General features: G+C 46.9%; 1 protein-coding gene across 17 annotated transcripts in view; it reads left to right on the top strand.

Moving 5' to 3' along the window:
• The window catches only part of CADPS (calcium dependent secretion activator), a 220,832-nt gene that overhangs the window by 49,237 nt on the left and 151,157 nt on the right, over positions 1-20,438 (top strand). The window lies entirely within an intron of this gene.

Below are 20,438 nucleotides of genomic sequence, written 5' to 3'. Positions count from 1 at the left end.
GCCCTTGAGGTGGCTCTGTTTGCACCATGAGTTCCCAGATGCCTTTCCCATTCCTCTCTTTTTCTCCCCCAGTAAGAGCCAGTTCCCCAGAGCCGTGGAGCTGGGACTCGGCAGTGCTGCTTGCATTTCCAGCAGCTCTTGCTGAGGGCTGTCAGTGGCCATCCAGGCCATTGGTGACCCAGATTATGGTCCCCTGCTATCGGATATAAATATCACGGGCGGGATAAAGGATGTCAGTGTCACGGGGAGGGTAAGGTAATGCTGTGGAAAGTTTTTGGAGGAGGAGCAGACCTCAATCTCTTCCCCATAATTCAAGGTTTCAACTTCTTATTGAAATTAATACATTCGAGACCAATTCTGCCGTCTGTCTAGACATTTCCAATTCTTTTCAAGACAGAAAATTGTTTGATCTGGTTTTTCTCCTGTAAAGACCTTAATTATCTTGCATTTGTATTTTTGCATCTCAGACCTTAGTGGCAGAAGGAGAGGATAATAAATGTCCCTGAGTAAGGCATCTTCATAGCAAAAAGGCAACAACAAGGACTGCATCGATCCTCATAGATTATGTTTACAAACAAGATTTCAAGCCTCCAATCCTCTGTTGGAGGACTTCTTTAAGATCAAAACCATGTTTTCAGTGATGTGCTGAGAGCTGAATCAGTTCTGCAGTTTGTTTTTTTAACTTAAAGCAACTCAAGCCCTGTGTGTCTCATCCTCCCTTGACCTCTGCTCAGCTAAGGAGCTAGCGTGGTTTTGTGTGAGCGTGTGTGTGACTCTACCCTCTTGCTTTGTGGTTCCCAGTGATGCAGAAAACGGCATTTAATCATGGCTGCCCTGCTTTGTGGGTGATCTCTGTTTATGAGAGCCTTTCTGGCTGACACCATGAACCCAGTGGCTGCTCCCTGCAAATTGCCCTGTTGCATCGAGCAACCTGTTTCCTGCAGTAGGTTCTGATTTTATTCTGAAAGTGACGGATTTAATTCTGGGTCTTTTCTAATACTCAGAGGCAGCAAACCTGTAATTTAAGCTTTTAGAGAAAGATGTAATTTCTGTTGAAAGTGAGTATTAGCACGGGAGTTACTCTGTTTTTAATACCTGGATAGTGAGGATTAGCTATGCAGAAGGGAAAGCCCTTTATACAAGGCATGGCTCAGAAAGCTGCAAGGCCAGCAGTTGTTCAGCCACTTGGTATTTTCCTGGGGTACAGTGCCAGTGGTTATGGTGCCAAGGTGCTGGCACAGTGGGGTGGGCAGCAGAGGTGGGAGCAGGTCACTGCTGCTCCTTCTCCCATTAGATGTTGCAGGGAAGACCACAGTGAGCACCCAAGGCAAACTGCAGCCTTTGCTGTGGGGACCCTTATTTTGGTGCTGCCTGTGGTCACAGCACCTGGGCTGTACCAGAGGGATCTCTGGAGCTCTCTGGCCACTGGTAGCCCTTAGGAGAGCAGCAGAAGCTGTTCTGTACTTCCCTCTTGCCTCAAAGCACCAAAATCGCTGTTGACCACTTCTCCTTCCTGCAGGATCTCAGGCATTGCTTGCAGCCAGTCTGTTGTAGGGTATAAGTAAAACCTATCAAACTGCAAATGTTTTTGTTTGCTTAGCTTGTATGGGGAGTTCCTGGCAAAAGTCAGAGGTGCATGCCACTCAGCTAGCATGTTTTCTGCAACAGAGTTGTGGAGGAGAGCAGAAAATGATATGCAGTGAGCAGTGATTCAGTAACCTGCCCCTTCCCCCCATGAAAGCTTCCTCCTGATCTCTCATGATGAAGCATTGGCCCTGAAACAGGAAATTTTTCCCTTTCCCTCTTAAATTTTAGTAGAAAATTATTTCCTACTCCAAAAGCTCCTGGTGTTCACACAGGGCAGATTTCAAAGCCACTACAGCAGCTGGGTGTCCAATTGCTGCAGGCTGGAGGTGTGAGCAGAGCCCTTCGTGGCTTGGAAACTCCTCTGTGCCATGGTGGTGGCATCTCTGACGCCAATTAGGGAGTCAGAGGCACCTCCCAACATTACAGCAGTAAAACCAGAGACATCTGGAGAGAGAAGAATCGCGTGTGCAGCATTGCAGCAGCCTGGGTGGGTGCTGGGTGGGAGAGGACCTGGGGCAGCTGGAGGGGAGGAATAGCCCCCTGCATTGCATGTGTGCTGTGGCCATGGCAGGGCTGAGACATGCTTCTGCAGGACTTCCCGCTGCTCATTCTCCCCCCACCTTTGCATTTTCATACATTTTCATTCGCTGCATCTGTCTCCCTCTGATAAGCCATCTTCTGTAAATACCTCTGCCAGCCTGTCTTGAAATCAGCAGTGAGCTCCCTTCCCAGGTGGATTTGCAAACACCTCTCAGCCTGCGCCTGCAGCTGTACTTGCATCACAGAGCGTACCCGCTGGGCTTTGAGGCACTGGCCCCATAACACCTGAAAATTGTCATTTATCTCCATCGTGCTGTTTTGTTTCAGTCCGGATTGTGTTTTGGTCAGAATTGGCCTAAGCTGTGCTCATTCGCCTCCCCGTGAAGACGCGCTCAGTCTGTTGATCTGACTGTTGTCTCGTCGGAGTTAATTTGATGTACAACTTAAATCTTTTCCTTAATAATTTGATTGAAGCTTCCATCACCTGTTTCATAAGAACAAAATATTCTATAAATTCTGTTTGTGAATAAGCTTTAAGTAAAAAGAAAACACGATCTGGCGTTTTCCTAGATGTGCTGAAATTACAATATCCTCAGAAGCGCCATGGCGGCTCAAGTTGCGCACATGTGGGTGCAATAATACATCTGCTTTCCTCCCCTGGGCGTTGTACCGGCAGGTCCTGCCAGAGCCCACCGCAGACCCTGGCTCGGCAGCCTGCCGTGGTGCCAGCCACAGGCTTTATACTGAAACTGAGCAAACCTCCAGAACAAATCTAGAGGCAATCATGAGCTTCCCAGCGGCGTTTTGGCATGGTATGAGCCACACTTATTTTTGACCTACACTTGTTTGCTGTGCATGGGAGGAATTGGGAAACGGAGCCTTTTCCCTGGCAGGCCATCTGAAGGCCGTCTCTCTCTGGAGCGGCAGCGCGGTGCTGTCAGTGCAGTTTATTGGTCAATCACCTGTGCTTAGAAAAGCAAAGCCTGTCAGCTTTTCCTATTGCTCTGGTCGGCCGGCAGCGAGTGGAGGGGCTGGCTGCTCTGGCGTGCTCTACCCTGCTTTGGTGTGCAGGGTGAAACTGCCCCAGAGGCTGTGCAAGGAGGCAGGCGGTAAGAAGGCTTTGCCTAGTAGTTGTCCTCCTAAAGCACGGGCAGGAACGGTGCTGAGAGCCCCAAGCACTTGCTTGAACTTTTCCTGTGGTCTGGAAGCAGGTGTTTTTCTCTGTGGCCTCCTGTTACATCACGCTCACCAATTGCATAATAATTATATCATCGGGAAGGCATTTCCATTAACTTCTGAAATAATATTTTATTTGTGCAGAAAGATTTTTTCTAAAGGGATTTTTTTTTTAATACAGTAGCCCCATGTGGCATGAGATAAGTGTATTCTTAATGTGATAGTGGTGATATAGCAGGATCTGAGATAGCAGCAGAGCAAAAGGGATTGATGCAGTTGGAAAGGCTTTTAGGAAACAAAGACGGGAAGTGGTTCGTAGCAGAATGTTGTGGTGATAACGGTGTTGTTAAGCACAACCTCTGACTAGAACATTTTAAATAATACACGGAGGCTTAAGTTTTTTGCATAACAGACTATGTGGCTTGGTGTTTCTGCTCCGGTGGAGTTGTCATGGGCATTGAGTTGAGTATCTCTGGCTCCAGCAGTGAGCTCCTCTGTGTGATGGGCATCATGGAGGGAGAAAGGTGTTTCAGTCTTGGGTTTCTGGTCCAGAATCCATTGGCAAGGCTTGAGTTTAGCTCTTCTGCATTGTAATTGACCTGTGGCTGTGGAAGAGTCATACAGGAGCTATTTTCTGTAAGTGTTGGGCAATTCCAAGCTTGGGTTTTTGTGACAGTTGGCATTTACTTGGGCACGAGCCCTGTATTTCCCACTGACCTTCATGACAACTAAACTGCAGCAGAATCTCTGAAAATCAGGTTGTGGTGTTCCCCCCGTCTCATTCTTCCAGCCATAGGGCAGTGATTTACTTTTCTATCTCAAGCTGTGTTTGAAAATTGTTTTTAGCTGCAGTGAGAAGGAGCTAGTACAGTGCTGTTCAGTGAATCCAGCAGCAGCAGACAATATCCAGACCACACCTGTGATGAGCTGCACTCTTCCATCCTCCCGCTTCGGAGGGAGTGTGGGACTCTGGGCTGTCCCTGCAGGACCGTCTGAATTCACAGGATTCACAGTCAGACTTTCTCTTCTTTCCTGGGCCTGAAGTGTCCTGTACGCTGTGGCATTCCTGTTAAACGTGCAAAATACCTGTGCTAAGCTTCCAGTTTCATCCAGTTCTCTTGGATGCTAGATTTGAAAACAAACAGCTGAATATATGCACGTCAAACCTGCTGAGTAATACATAGTAATACATGGTCGTGGTTTTTCAGCATCTATTCTTGTGCAGCCAGGTAGAAGGTGAAACATCAGAGAAGCATGCATGTGTGAGTGGGCTACAACACAGGCCAAGTGCCATTGCTGTCTGGTGACTATTTCACGTAAAGGGATGAAAGCCTCTAACCAGTGCAATGGGAATTGTTTCATAACTTCTGGGGGCTGTGGTTTTAGCTAGGAAACATTTCGACCCAAATTTTGCTGACCAGAGCTGCCTTAAAACTAGAATTCACTGTTTTGACATTTATTTTTGCAGCTGAATTAGGACACTGTGTCCAAAGGCTGACATTTCTCAAAAAGCAGAAAGTTCCCCTGCCAAAAAAAATTGGTTTCAGAAGTGTTAGCAGAAAAGATATTTAGGATTTCTGTCCTGAATCAAATGTTTGATTTTAGCTCAAGTCAGTATTAGAGATGATTCGCTGAGGTAGCATCTTGCCTTCTGCCCCTCTCTCATCTCTGTAATTCAGGTGGTTTTCCTGAATTTGGTTGCTTGTCTTGCTGCGGTGCATTGAGCCCGTTGCAGAGACACTGCGGTGGTACTTGGGAGATGCAGCCCAAGTAAGGACAGAAACTCCCATGAGGCACAGTAACAGCTCAGATGGTGAGACGAAGGCTAAGGTGACCTCAGAATAAATGTTTGGTCTGTGTGTATCCTCCCCAAACCAAGTATTTCATTTAGTTTGTTATGATGAAAAATTCCCAGCCATGCCTTGCGATGAGAATTGAGCCCAGGGTCACTGCACACGGTGTGGAGTTGCCTGTCTGTGCACATCTCTGTCCCTTCAGTTCAGAGATACAAGGGCTTAGTATCAGCTCTCTCCCTTCTGCTCTCTATTCATTTTTGAAGAAATAAAGCAATTCCTTTTTATTTCAGCTTCATGTTGAAGCTCAATGCCTATGAAATGGTCATCTGCAGTTCTGGACATTTAAGCACTAATGCTAGCTATAATGATCCCTGAAAAAGGGCAGGAGCTTTGCTTCAGCCCCAGAGCCCCAGCAAACAGACTGTCACGGGGGTGGCAGTGGGGAGCTGGGGCTGCAGGCAGGGACCAGGGAGCCTCCACGGGCTCCTCTCTCCAGGGCTGGACATCTGGATGCTGTGGACAACCAGCAGCTTTAGCCACCACCACTGTCTCCCTTACAAACCTCCAGGGCATCAGCCAAACCCCTTGGCTTTTTTTCCCACACTGTGAGCATTACCTGCCTCACCCCCCCTGCCCCCCTTAAAACAAAGCCACCACCAATAAAAATGGGTTAAGGTGGTTTTGTGATGATCAAAAGCCTCAAAATCCATACAGCATCATACTCTGTTTTCAGTAATTCAGTATTTATTTCCATGGAAACGGAAATGGCAGCCTGGAGCCTTCTGCAGGGTTGTAATTACTCCTGTAGCAGCCAGTGGCAGCCACAGCATGCCTGTCAGGGCTCAAGCATCTCCCAAAGACAGCAGTGATTTAGCGCCTGATGGGAAATTGAAAACGGAAAAAGCATTGGGAAGTGAATGAAATTTTCCCCTTCATAATAACACGACATGGAAACACGTGGTCCTTCAGGGAGGAGGGAGAACTGCTGCTCTTCATCAGCTCCAGGTGAAGAATGATGTTGGCATGGGAGGGTGGAGAACTGAGAGGGACAGTGCGATGGCAGGGATGGGGCGAGCGTGATGTCTGGCTCCACTGACCCCTCAGCTGCCAGCCACCCTGTCTGGGAGAGGTTTGCTGATGGAGGTCACCCAGGAGGTACAGAGCGGTCCCCCTGATTTTCCCTGTTGGTCCCATGTGATGCATTAACATTGACTCTACGTAGGATGCATCATTTAGTGCCTTTATAATTAGGACTAGGAGAAGTGGTTGAGATGGACATCTGCCTGCTCCAGCATCTGATGGAGAGCTGTGGGGAAGAGCTCGGCCAGTTGGAGGGGGACATGGCGGTGAGTGGGGCGGCCCTGCCAGCCCAGCAGTGTGCCACGGTGCTGCTGCCTTTTGGGGAGGAAAATGCAGCGATTGCTCTCTGCCAGGATGGGACCAGCTCTCCAAGCTGTCGTCACTGAGCTGATTTGCACACACACGTATGGACCTACGTGTGTGTCCATTAGCTGTAGGATCAGCTTATGTTCTGTGCTGTTATGGACTTAGAGAGCAATCTTGGCCCCTGTAATTAAATTTAAAGCAAATTAGCTCTTCTATTAAACAAAATAAATCTGATGTAGCCTAATGCTGTATACTCTAGCTATGGCTGATCAATCGCTCCTGCAAAGAGCAGGCAAATGCTGCTGAGCAGATGGTCTTGGCTGAGGCATGGTCAATTAAACTAATTAAAGATGATTTCATTTAATCAGAGGGTGTTTTAACCCTGTTAGCTGCCAGTTGGGGAGGTATGTTTTTGTGCACTAGGAACTTCCAGTTCTGTCCCTACTATGGACATCTTTTGGTTTTACAGTCCCATTACAGAAACCAGACTAGAGCGGGCATCTGAAGAGCAGATGTTTAGCAGAGAAATTATCATGTCATGCAACAATGGTGAAGACTTGCAGAGGAAAAGTCAGTCATTTTCTTCTAACGCTAACCAGAGATGTTTATTAGACTGGAGAAGTCTTCTACACTGAATCCTTCCCACGCTACCTCCTGCCAGCCTTCCCATCCAGGGGTATGGATGCCTCTCCGCAGCCTAGCCAAATGTCACTTGTTCCACAAAAACAAGCAGTGGCTTGTTATGGTGTAGTATTTAAGGGACAGAAAATGGTTTCAGTATCTGGACAGGTTCTGGAGGGACAGCCTCTTATTTCTACCCTCTGCTACCATACAAAATGTTTTGGCTGCTGGGAGGCCCTCTGTCACAGGGTTCTCGAGATAGATTTTATTCATCATTTGCTGCAGAAGTCCACAGGGACTCCTTTGAGCCAAAGCCCTGTTTTAGTTTGCTTAATAGAGCACTCAGTTGTTATTTGTCACAACTGCTCACCCTCGCCATTTCCCGTCCCCCTCTTCCGATCTGCTGTGCTGCTCCCCTGCCCTCGCTGTAAGGGGTGACACCACTTGCCAGCAAGGGAAGTGCGATGAAGAGACCTCGTTAGTCTAATGGAAAAGCATGCAAAATTATCTCAAGAAGCAGCAGTAGAGAAGACAACGCGTCCAGACCATTAGTGACCCTCTCACTGGGCAGCACCGAGAGGCTGCAGCATGCTGGGACCAGTGGTCCTCTGCATTTCCAGCAGCTCGTGCAAATTAAGTTAGAAACAGTTGTGCTTTATCCAGAGGCCACACGGGCAACTTCACACGTCCGACCAGATCTATCCTGCTCCAGCAATATTGATCCCTGCAGGTACATTAGGGCTAAAGTCAGGATGATTTTCAAGATGTTCATCCTTTGTGAAATGCTTTTTATTTGTCTGTTTAGCAAGGGGGGTTTGTGGTGCAATATCAACTGAACACTCTGTTGCCTGTGTGGACTGATTAATTTCCGCAGCTTAAGGTTTAAATTGCCATCAAGATATCTCTTCAGTTTTATTTTTGTTTCAATTGGCCCATGAATACTTTTCATCATCTGCATTCATGCCGCAAAGGCATGCACAAAATATAACCATGGTTACCTTATAAAATATTGTAAAATATCGATGACTTGACATTTTCAATTTACGTTAACCCCTCTATTCAAGGGCGGCTAATACTCTTCTTTCACTCAAAATCTAGTTGTTGGCATGACTTTCCTGCTGCTTAGCCAGATATTTTTTTTTTTTTCCCCCGTCAGATCAGGAGCTTCATTTCAAATGTATGTTTATTAATATAATTCCATTTTGCTACGACCACCTTGCATTCTGGAAGGAATATGTTAAGTGGTGAATTCCTGGCTCTAGGTAGGAGCAATTAAGGAAAAGTATGAGGGATTGAAGTAGCTGGTGACGTGCTGATGCTGCTATTTGCAGACTAGTAGAGGTCTCTGGTAAGGAAAAGACTTTGACCCCGAGGTTATTACTTGGGAGAGCTGTTCTGGTGTCTGCTGCCTCTGCAAGTGCCTGGCTGCTTCCACCTCTGAGCTTTACTATAGGAATAGATCAGAGCAGAGGGGAGGGTCAGGACAATGAACCATTCCTGGCACAGCTGTGCAGCGGGAGATGCTGAAGCAGTGGGACAGGTTTTGCAGGAGCTAAAGAAATAGGAAGATTTCTTCAGCCTCATTAAATGTGGCAACATTTGGGAATTACAGCTTGAAACTGTTTCAGTGGAGAGGAGATCTGCGGTGGCACAACATACAAATCCCAGAGGTGTTACCTTTGTATTAGCAGAGAGGAAACTACTGTTAGAAATGGGGGAGCAAGTGGAGAAGTAGTTGCTGAGTTCAGGGAAACCACTTTGCACTGAAAACCCCAACGATCCTGTAGGGCACATTGCAGAGTGGACCAGCCTCAAAACATCTGGTGGTTCTGCTCAAAAAGAAAGCCAAGCCAAACGCTGTCCATCATGGGGGAGTGGTAGCCAAAGGTGATAGAGAAAATCAGATGTTTATTGCTTATCTCCCCCAAAACCAGCCTAAAATGTAACTGAGATGGGTTGGAGTATGGTTTCTGAGTTGACCTTCCATGTGGTCTGGTTCCCAGAGGTGGGATTTGACTCTCAAAATGCCCTGTTTATTTCGAGCAATCTCTCTTGTGCCCTAACTTTGAATTCAGTGCAAGCCACTGTATGTAAAAACCAGGTCCTCAGCCTGGTCCTGTGTTTTATTGGGAAAGGAAAATGTCACTCCTCCTCTTTGTCTTTCCTTCAACCAGAGATGGTGAGCAGAAGACATGACAAAGAAATGACCCCACTGGCCCCCTTCAGAGAAAGTAATCTCGTTTTTCCTTCGAGCAGCATTTGTTCCCTGCAGTACATGTTCCTGTCAATCAGCCCAGGAGGCCCTGGGAGACAGAAGGGGTGTTATCCAGACCTCTCTCTCTTTAAGCAAGGAAGTGCTAGCTGCAAAAGAACCCATATGTGATGCTTATCTTAAGGAAGGCTGGAATACTTAATAAGACATAACTGGTGCGTGACCCTGCACTATGTTAATGCCTCTCTTTCTCTTCTTTTTAAATGGGGGTACAATGCAGCTGCTAGAATTTAAATTCGCCTGTAGGTCTTTAAATCTAATTTGAATTCCACATGAAAACCTCAGTGCTTTGCAACATTTCAACCCTCACTGGTGTATTTTATCACTGAAATCCTATTGCTTTCCTGGGCAACTTTCAATGCCTCTCTCATGAGCAAAATGGAAAGATACCATTGCACATAGTAGGTGTTATATACATGGTCGTGCTGGAGGCTTGTGCCAGAGCTCCAGGGTCTTCATTTCAACCAGCAGTGTCTTGGCAGAGAACCTGGACTGGTTTTCGCTGAGCTGTGCTAGCCTAATGTTACACACCACTCTTTCAGTTTTCCTTTTATCATCTTAAATAGAGAGATCGTTCTTGTGACATACATCATCCACTAAGTGAGTATTTTGAAAGTTTTTGTATTAATATTTTACTGAGCTTTTCTAATCTTATTTCTGAAAGACATGACTTCTCAGAGTCTGGTTCTACCCCTTTCCAATCCATATTATGTTCAGTATTCCAGAAAAGAGAATTATTTTTTTAAAAAATGTGCTATTCACCAGCTCTTTCCTCCACTCCTTACGTTTCATTCTGCAGACTACCAGTGTTTCTGTGTTACTTGACAAATGCTTCATGCCACAGCTTGGGATGTGATAGACTGTGTCATTTTAATTCAGAAGAAACTTTGGGATTCAGATGGATCAGGCCACAGAAAGTACTGCACGAATACAAAATACAGCTGGGTTAGTCTTCCAGTCTGCATCTAAGAAAAGTACCAAAATAAAAAGAGAATGGGTATATTTCTTAAGAGAAATGAGGTGCCAAGGATTTTCTTCAAAAGGATATCAAAGTAGACGCATATTTGTTCCCACTGAGCTGACTATAAATTGGGGAATGATCAACAAACTAGATTTCATGCATTTCAAAGGCTCAGTCTCAATATCCCAAACTACAGGGAATGCAACTTACGTAAGCTGTTCCTTTCCTCTATTTCAGTGTTGAGTTTTCTTATTCAGTATACTATGGCTTTTCTGGAACATCCGATTCTACTCATGTTTTTTGAGAAATTAGAGTGCAAGTTCAATAGGGAATTGGATGCAAGGCAACTTCAAATACAGCCTCTCACGTATTTAAAAGGCAGCTATAGTAGCTTGAAGTCATATGAAAGCTGTGTTGCCCTCCATCGCACAGGCTTTGTTGTATAAAGCAGGGCAGCAGTGATGTTTCCTAGCAGGAGTGATCCATGCATGTGGTTTTTTACGTGTTGTAGCCTTTGGTCCAGTTCTTTTGTCTCTGAAATAGAGGACGGTAAGAAGATGGGGAGGTTATGGCACAATATTCTTTGTCATTCAGTGCAAAATCTTTGTAGAAGCGTCATTGCACTGAAAGAGGGAAAATGATTGCATCCTCCATTTAAGAGAGTATGATGGTGTAACAGCCATTCCTTCCAAAGAGTATTTTGAGATCAAAGGGAATACTGAGCTGAAGTTCCCCACATAATATGGGAAGACTTAGAAGGCAAGGGAGAGAGCTGTAAACCTCTTGAGCAGCCAGCCTGAAGCCAGAATTCAGGGGCACATATATTTTGCTGTAGATGCTGTAAAGTTGGAAACTGTAAATGTTAAACATGGATAGCTATGGCAGGGAGGCGAGGGGAGTTTCCCAGCACGGCTCACGTGAGCCCCAGGTGCTGGTGGCACAGGCGAGCACGGTGTGGGGCGATGGGAGGATGCTGAACCCAGTGCCTCTGTGTTGCTGGGCTCCCAACCACAGCTCCTGGTGCTGGCAGAGCCATGCTGCTTGCCCCTGTGCTCATGCCTGAGCCTTCAGCCTCCCTTAGAGTGTGCAGAGGAGGGAGGGGGCACCTGAGATTACAGACATTTCCCACAACAGAGGAGAACAAAGTGCAAATGCATAATGTTGCTGTCCTCTTCTGACCGTGCTGGCAGGGGACTGAGGTTTGCACTGAAGAAACGGTGCTGGGGAAGAAGCACAGTGGCAGACGGTGACCCACGGAGAAGCACACAGACTTTGCTCAGTGCCCTGCTGAGTTTTGGTTAACTACCTACTCGTTCTCATGGGTGCTGGGACATGCCCTACACTCATTTCTATCTTGACCGACTACCACCTGTGTTTACAGCTATACTGGCAACGATAGCAATATTGCATGTCTCCAGTCACATTAGTCCAGAGGAAGGGAAACTGGGCAAAACTGACGGTATTTTGCTCCAGCTATCAACATAAAAAGCTAAAACATAAGACACAGAAAGCAAAATATCGGGTCACCAGCAAAGCTAGGAAATCTTGGCAGGAAACACAGATTGCAGTAGGACGGTGAAGGGTGGCATCAAATGTGAGGCTTTGCTCCTTGGCTATTCCTTAGCAGGAGGAGCATCAATGAAGAGTTTCCTTGTTCCCAGGCTGAGGACCGTGAGCTGCTGGCTTTTATGGAGGGTTTTGCTAAACATAACTAGCTTCTTTTGTGACCTAGCTAAGTCCAGAGATGACAGTGAGAAAGTCTTTTGGGTGGTTTAAATTGTAAAATTCTAATAGCAGAGTAATTAAATGGTCTCTTATTTGTTCTCAACACCCGTCGTTTATCCTGCTGGTATTTCTGCCAGTTTGCTGGCGAGCTCATGTTGTGCAACATTGATGAAATGAGCTGCAGGCATGTGTTTGGCTGCCGTCACCAGGAGTCCTGTGCGCCTGCGTGCAGAGCTGAGACCATAACTGGTGAAATAGTGGCAAAACAGAGATGTGGTTCTATGGAGAAACTATTGACACAATAATTCTATTAAATCAGGTGGTGCCTGTTGTATTTGATGAGAATGTCATTTGCCAAACACTGAACTTCATTTTACTTTTGAAAATCACATTAAAACCCGGTGCTCTTTATTTCTGATGCAGGGTGTAATATCAGCAACAGTCCCCCATCACTGTACCCGCTGTCTCCTTTTGGCTTGAAGTCTCATTCCCTACCTTCCTTCCCCGTGCATATCCAAGTTCTCAAAAATGTAAAATATCAAGCAGACTTTTTCAGTCACCTTCTAACTCAATTTTTTTATTCACCTTTCTGCTTGTGGCTTTTCTCTTTACTTCACCTTTTTCCCCCCAACAGTGGATTTTGACTGGGAACAGTTGTGCTTACGTGTTTAAGTAGCAATTGGGTGTAAATTACCTGAAGGAGCTGTTGCCACCATCAAAATGATTCCAAAATAACTTGGTGGAGTAGAATGACTGTCAGGTCAGACAAGCAGCACAGCTGGGATCTGCTAGGGGGGAGCAGAGTTAAAGAGGAAAATACAGGTTCGTTTAATAGAAGAGCTGTGCGTTCTAAATATTTATATGCTATCAAAGATTTATAATAAAAATTATGGTGACTACTTGTGAGTGAGCAGCAGCAGTATTTGGGAAAGGGTTCGTTTCAAACTCTGCGTTTCCCATGAACATCTGCAGTATTTGCGAGGAGGACCACGTGGTTTCTCCACGTGGTTTCTCAGAGGTTGGTACAACTGCTTTCCTCTGGGGAGTCCCTGTTGACAGTGTGATCCATAGCAAAATGAGAGGAGCAAACTGGCCACCGGTTTTGCTAATGGTTTGGCTAATTGATATGCTGCTGCTCTTCTTGGGTGGCCCTGGCTGCAGCCCTTCTGCTCCCCCAGCACCGCCTGGGCAGTGGCAGGAGGTGGCTCTGCTCCCGTGCATTTCTTTTGCGAACAATATAACTCTTGATCTTCTTTATTACCACTTAACGTAGGCAGTTATTCAGGGTCATTGCTTGGTCAGTCTGTTCCACCTTTATGTATGACGATTGCAAAACAGATGCTTGGCAGCCAGTAGAAGTTTTATTTCTGTGGATGAAAATAACCAAAAATATGTTCAAGGAGATAATTGGAATCATTAAACTTTCCTGTCATAATGCCAGTTGTAGTTTCATCCATCATATGGCTAAAAACAAGCAGCATCAATCACCACCAATAAAAAAATCTATTTCTATCCCAAATATGCCAGCAGAAACACTGGTGTTGTAACGTCAGAGTATGGGCCTGATCTGAGCATTGTAGTTAGTCATCTTGAGGAGACCTGATGTGCTTCAAAATAAGGGTGATTTGCTTGGTGACGACAATCAAAACACATTTTGTTTAGGCTAGATCAGTGGTTATCACTGTCACGTGAAGCACCATGTGAACCACTGCAAGTCAGTAACTCACCCTGATATCTGGGAGATCTGGTGTCTCAATGCCTTAAATTTTCTGTCTGCAGTCAGGGTAGCAATAGATGCACAAGATGATTTAGGGAAGGGCAGTGCAGGATGCAAGAGCAGGAAAGCAAGAACATCTGTCTGCCTAAGGCTTTGTGCCATACCAGTGTGCCACAGCAGAAGGGAATCTCTCTCTGTTGTTGCGTGAAATTGCTGGATGCCAGATATCAGTCACTATTAATCGCTCCTGTTCAACCACAGAGAGTCCATAAGAATCATTAATAACAAAACTTCTGTGTAGAAGCTGCTGAGGAGGGGTGTGTCGGGCTGCTAGTGAGGGGTGCTGGTGAGCAGAGGAAAACTAAAATGGGTGAAACAAGGTCCTGAGGAGGAGTAAACGTCCTTCGTTAGTATTAAATAAGATGTAGCTGAAAATCAACAGGGACAAACTGTTGGACATGAATTGGCCTATGCCAACATGATCCCTGCGGAAGGGAAGAGCAGAGCTTGTACAGCAGCTAACAATAAATAATAGCAAGGGATGGGATCAGAAAAATTCAGAAAAAGCAAAACAGAGTTCAGCATTAAATGGGAACGTTGTCTTTCAAAAATGACATTAGCTGTCTTCAGGCTCTAATGATTCCTGCCTTAAGATGGAGCAAAAACCATCCCTCTGGTCTGATGGTAGTGATCCGTGTGGAGAGCTTTTCCAGCTGCTCTGGGATGTCTTGGTGTGAAACACTCCCCGCTGCCTCTCATGGGGAGGACATGGGGACACAACTGAACTGGAGATGGGGTCAGGCCTGCTTTGCTATAGCAGTTTGCCTGCCCTGTTTTCCAGCATCTGAAACAACTGGGGCTACCCCTGCATTTCTCAGGATGCAAGCGTGTAACCTCCAAGATAACTTCCAGCAAACTTCAGAGGAAGATCAGTCCCTTTTCATAAATCTTTTCCTCCCCCCCTCCCTTTTTTTTATCTTCTTTTTTCTGCTTCAGAAGAGACTCTGGGGAGGACTTACAGGGAAAGCAAGCAAGGAGGAAGTACAAGCTGTCATAAATAATGTTAAAGTAAGAGTCAGATTTGCAGTAAGGTAACAAGGTGCCTGAGAAGGTGGTGACTGAGTTGTGAAGGGTTTTCAAAGTGCTTGTGTGTGATTGACGCCTTGGGGGCATCAGCCGAGGGATCTGAGAGTGTTGGTCTGGGCAAAGAGTACAAGATACAGCCACAGCCTCGGTGGGCGTGCTGAGGTTTGCAGCCACGGTGCCAAGCCTTGGGCACATGTGAAGGTTTGGCTCTGCAGGAAAGCATGAAAGAACAGCCAGGCTTTGAACGCTGTGCGCGTGGAGCCGTGAGGAAGGCAGGGCCAAAGATGAAATGAAGGCTGAAGGAGTGAATGATGCAGTGGAAGAGCATGGATCTCTGAAGACAGAGTGAAGGGGAAGAGTGCTGAAGAAGAGATGTTGATGAGAAGGATGTTTCGGGATTCAGAGGGTGTAAGTTAGGGACTAACCACCCTTGTGGAATGTTGAACAGACTAGAGGGGGTTTGACTTTGAGAGCAGCCTCTGAAAGGACTGTGAGGACATGAATGAGTCTGAATTCAGGGGTGATGCTGCAGCTACAGTGGCTGCTTTTGGCTAGATAAACAGAGGAATCTCTGAAGACATTGGGGAGTACCATTATCCTTCTATAGGGCAGCAAAAAGACCTCTGCTATATCCAGATCTGGGATCTGCACTGTAAAAATGCATTGGAAAGGTCTTGGGAGTTATGTGGAAGGAAAAGGAAGGAATAACAGTTTTTTGCTTCCCTGGGGAAAGGGTCCCAAGTAATTTGGTCTGTTTGCAAATATGTTGGAGTGATCTTTAACCCTGTACAAGTGCAGTAGAACTGTGGGCTCAAAGCAGATGCTGTCAGCTACCGGGCTGACAAAAGCAGATGCTGTCAGCTTCTGCTAGTCGGGGCTAGAAGAACTAGGTAAAGGTTGTGAAAACCTCTCTCCTGAAGGGTACAATGGGTATTTTTTTTTCTTGTTTAAGCTCGAGTTTGAATGGAGGGTAGGGCCTTAACAACTGTAGACTCAATTTTACTAGGGGTGTACAGGAGGTTGCATGGGAAACAGCTAGTAGTCCATTTTGTGGGCTGGGAGCCCATCAGCCTCACATGACCGGGCAGGTTTTGGACACTGTGAAGGTATCAGCATTATTGCTGAATATACAATCAAAACGGTTCAGTTGTTTAGCTGAACTTTGTCTATGCTGGTTATTTCGTTTTAGTCTACAGCGAAGTTGTGGTGGGCCCTGAAAAGAAGCCCTGCAGCTGGGCGCGCTGGAGCTGGGAGCTGTTCCCTGGTCACCTGCAGCCAAAAGCCTTCACTACGGGATTACCCAGGTTAGGAGGCAGGACTGGGATGCACGGAGCTCTCAGTGCTGTGTGGCAGTGTGGATGAGGTGATGACAGATGAGGGGACACTGCTTTGCCAGATGAAGTTTGTTACAATTTCCCATCTGCTTGGAAGCAGAAGCTATAAGGTTTGTGCTGTGCAAGTAATTATTTGTTAGGCATTTTTAAACATGAAATTGAGTCCAAACAGCAAATATTTTTAGCTTGTGTCATTGTGCAGTTAAGAAAGCTGCCAGCAGCATAAACCTGAATAACTCTGCGTGATGATTGGGGTGGGAATGGGAGGTGATTACCTTCACTTTTCGGTGCCAGCCTTGCAAACCAGCTGTTGTGTGAGGTGTCCCGTGTGCCAGTTCTGGAGGGTGCCTGTGAAGCAGGTAGTTCACAAGGAGCTGTGGCAGGTTTGTGCCAGTTCTGTTTGTCCTGTTAATGGTGACAGTGAGCATGGGTGGGGTGTGCAAATGTGGCCAGGTGCTCTGCAAGCAGGACTGCAAGTGAGGCAGGACAGGTGATGCCTGGCCTCAGCATTGACAGTTGTCCTTGCCTGCTGGGTGAATGGGTTTAGCTGGAGAGGAAAAATAAATACATTTAAAGAGGATTTCCTGCTTTGCCCATTCTCCCTTCCCCATGCTTAGGCACTTGTTCCCTTTTCAGCTGGTCTCCTGCTCACATGAGGCAGCATCTTGCAGAACTGGCTGCTTCTTCTCCTGCTCCATTCATTTTACCTGTAATAAAAAGTACACATCTGGCACAGCTGGGAGGTGTTTGACCAGGTGTGAAAATGGGAAGATGGGAGAGGATTGCTGATTTTCTCCTGGTGAAATAGCAATCTCACATCTCAGTTTTCAGCAAATGCGTCCTGCAGAGCGAGCCTGCACGTGGTTTGTAATGTAGGCAGGTTTGGGATGAATGAAGCATTTTCCAGAATTTCAAGGAACCGGTTGAGTTGTTTCAGCAATATTTTACTCTCCACTCTAAAGCCCCCCCAGAAGGAGTGAGAGAATGGATTTGAGATGGATCTGAGCATTTTAGAAATTGAATGGCTTAGGCTTTTTAGATCGCACAAAATATAGTAAATTCTGAAAATGAATGCTTTTTGAGGGGGTGGGATCTGCTGCGGATTTTGATCAGACGGTAAGCCAAGTGATTCAGTTATTCCCTCTGTTTTCATGCAAGGTCACGGCATGATCCTCAGTTGCTTCCGTTGCATCTGCAAAGCAGCATGGACAGGTAGCAGGGTGTTTCCCAGCTGTGCCAGCTCCCGGCAAGAGCTCTCGCTCTCCTCCACCTTCCTCAACAGCTCACAGCATTGGGGCCATCAGTCCCATCAGAGGCTGCTTTTCCCTGATGTTTTTCCTTATAACTCCAGCTGGAGGGGGAGAAGTATGCAGAAGGAGCTGGTCTTCTGCACGGCTGCGCAGCCAGGGCAGCAATCTGACCCCATAGGTGGTTGCACACAGGTATGATTTTTTCCAGTGCCCTGAGCACTGCTTTCCTCCCCTCAGCTTCCATGGATCTGCTTGATTAATAATAAGGAACAGAGGGGAAGAGTTTCAGCTTTAGGTTCCACATGTGTATATTCCCATGGTTTTATAGCTGGTAGCATCTGATGTTACTTACCTTCATTTCAAGTAAAAGGGTGGCTTTAGCAGGGCATTTTTGACCTGGTTACAGAACAGAATGGAAAAAAAGCTTATTACCATGAGAATTCTTCAAGTGTTGCTTTTCTCTTTAATCTCTTCATTGGTGTTTTTTCTTAATTTCTAAAAAGAGCCGGAGCTGCTGCGTGAGATGGGCAGGTACCGATGGTGCAGACCTGCAGTCAGGGTTGCACTCTGGCTCACATATGCGTATTCTGCGCTGCTCTCTTGCATGTCCTTTCTGCTTATGAAGTGTGTTGCTCTCAGTGGAAACTTAGAGGGAAGACTGAGGGTAGAATACTGATGAAATGGGATCAGAAAGCAGGTTATCACCTTATTTTTGCAATGCACTGCCATTCAGAAAGCACCAAGACACCTCAACAATAGTAGACAATATAATACTGTAATCTCAGTGTCCAATATATTTTCCCTAACTCTGTAAGCAAAAGCCTTCTGCCCTGGTAACAATTTCAAAGGAAAGAGGTCATGCCTTGCTGAATGTAGTTCGAAATAAACCACATTTCCTCAGAAAGCAGGAGATGAGAGTGCTCCTTGCAGAGGAGCTCTCTGGAAGAGATAGTGTGCAGTTACAGCGAGGCCTGACCCACCACTCAGCCCATATCCCATCCTTAAGTCAGTCATCTTTTTTTCACGGGACCCTGCTGCCGAGGACTGTGCCATGTCCCCTGGCATCCCAGCCCTGTCCTTGCCTGCCCTCCTGGGACAGGCTGCCCCCCTGGAGCTGGTGGCCGTGGGTGCTTCTCCCTCTTCTCCAGCTGCATTGCATCCTGGCATGTGTCAAAGCTGAGGTAGTCCAGCCTGGGTTAGGATGAAAGTTTTGAGCAACTAGTGTTTGATTTGGCTTTAAATACAAAGAGAAATCAGCAGAATAGTGTGCAAAACAGCTCTCCCACCCTATGAGGATGGAAAGGCTCTCACTGGAGGCTCCATCCTTGCTGAGCTCTAGGGGAAGATAATGAAGAGGCAGTGGGTGAAGCCTGGAGGGGCACTGGGAGAAAGCTAGTGGTGCTTTCATGGAGGCAGTGCAAGACCTTCAGGGCAGTACCAGCCTCCTTTCTGCCTTGGTACCCCTGTATGCAAGATGTCAATGTCACCCACAGTGTCACACACTGTGTCTGCAAGGAGCCTGGGAGGGAGCTGTGTGGGGTTACAGTGATTCCAAATGCTCAGCAGCAAGCCGGCTCCATCCACCATCTCGTGGGGGTGGCTCTGGGGGTGGCTGGGGCAGCCCTGGGCAGTGGTGGGCAGAGGGACACCTCGGGAGCAGGCTGCGGGCACACGGCTCTCTTGCACCCACCAGGACAGCAGAGCGGCTGCAAAGCTTTGCATAATAATATTCCACATGGAGAAGAATGATAATCATAGGAAACATGATTGACTGCCTTTTTCTGTTGTTGCTGTATTATGTCTATTTAAATCAGATCACATTAACTGCAGTTATATTTAACAATGTCTGTCTACACGGCTGAATTCTTAGATTGTTAGTTTTCAATTGTAAATCACTTAATTGTGTCTGACTTTTTACAAATATTTGTAACGTGAGTTAATATTTTTCTACTATGTGCGATGCACATTCTGGAAAACACTGATTGTTCTCGCCGCTGTGCACTGGGTCTGGCGGGAGCCCCCAGAGCCTCGGTGCTCTCTTATCTAAAGGCCATTGCCTTTACAGCTGATGTGTCAGAAACCAAGGTCTGTGTGTTATGGTCGGGAAAGCCGTTAGGATTCATTTGGCTCCCTGACAAGAAGAAAAGAAAATGTTTCTCTGCAGTGTGATAACATGGTGAAGACTCAACACTCATGACACGGCATGTATGTATTATTGCTGTGCTCCTGGAGCCCGCTCTTGAACATCAGTATAAGATGTGGAAGGTGAGGAATTTTAAATTTGATTGTTTTCAGGGACTTTGAACCCAGGACCCCGAAAGCCTGTACTTGTTCTCACAGTGGGATGCCTGCTGCCCATCCTTCCCAGCCTGGGCAGGGCTGTGTGTGGTCTGTGCCCGGCAGATACAGATATTTGCCTTGGCGGGTCTCCTGCAGGGTTTACGTTACGTAGTGAAGGGTAAAAGATGGAACTTCTCAGCTTGGTACCTGCCTGGCTCTCGGCTGCAGCTCCTCTACTCACGCTGGGCAGGGGGACAGAGGAGTGCCACTCCTGGCAGCTGTTCTGTCTCCTGAGCCTGTTCTGCAGAGCTGCCTGGGAGCCTTGTCTCACACGCAAATCATCGGTGCTTAAAAAACCTGTGAGGTGCCAGCCTGTGGCGGCAGCCTCCAGCCAGGATGGCAGCCTCCAGCAGAAGGAAAGGAGAGAAGCGTGAAGCACCATCTGGACCTTGGTGGGTACCTGCTGTTGGGGTGCATCTCCCCAGGGAATGGTGCCCTGTCCTTCAGGGTGCACCCACAGCCCCAGGCAATGCCCGTGTGGGCTGGGGGGCTGCGGCAGGTCTTTCTGGAGCTGGTGGGAGGGATGTCGGGGGTCAGTCAGGCACACACCGAGCCTGGATTCAGGGTGGGACGGTGCAACGCTCAGTCTGTGTCCCAGCTTCACAACTACCAGGGTTTCAGCTGCTTCAAGTACAGCTAGCACAGGG

This window comes from Falco cherrug, chromosome 4, assembly GCF_023634085.1.
Source record: "Falco cherrug isolate bFalChe1 chromosome 4, bFalChe1.pri, whole genome shotgun sequence".
Classification (NCBI taxonomy): Eukaryota; Metazoa; Chordata; class Aves; order Falconiformes; family Falconidae; genus Falco; species Falco cherrug.
The sequence above is the reverse complement of the archived record's forward strand: the minus strand, read 5'-3'. Positions and strand labels throughout refer to the sequence as shown.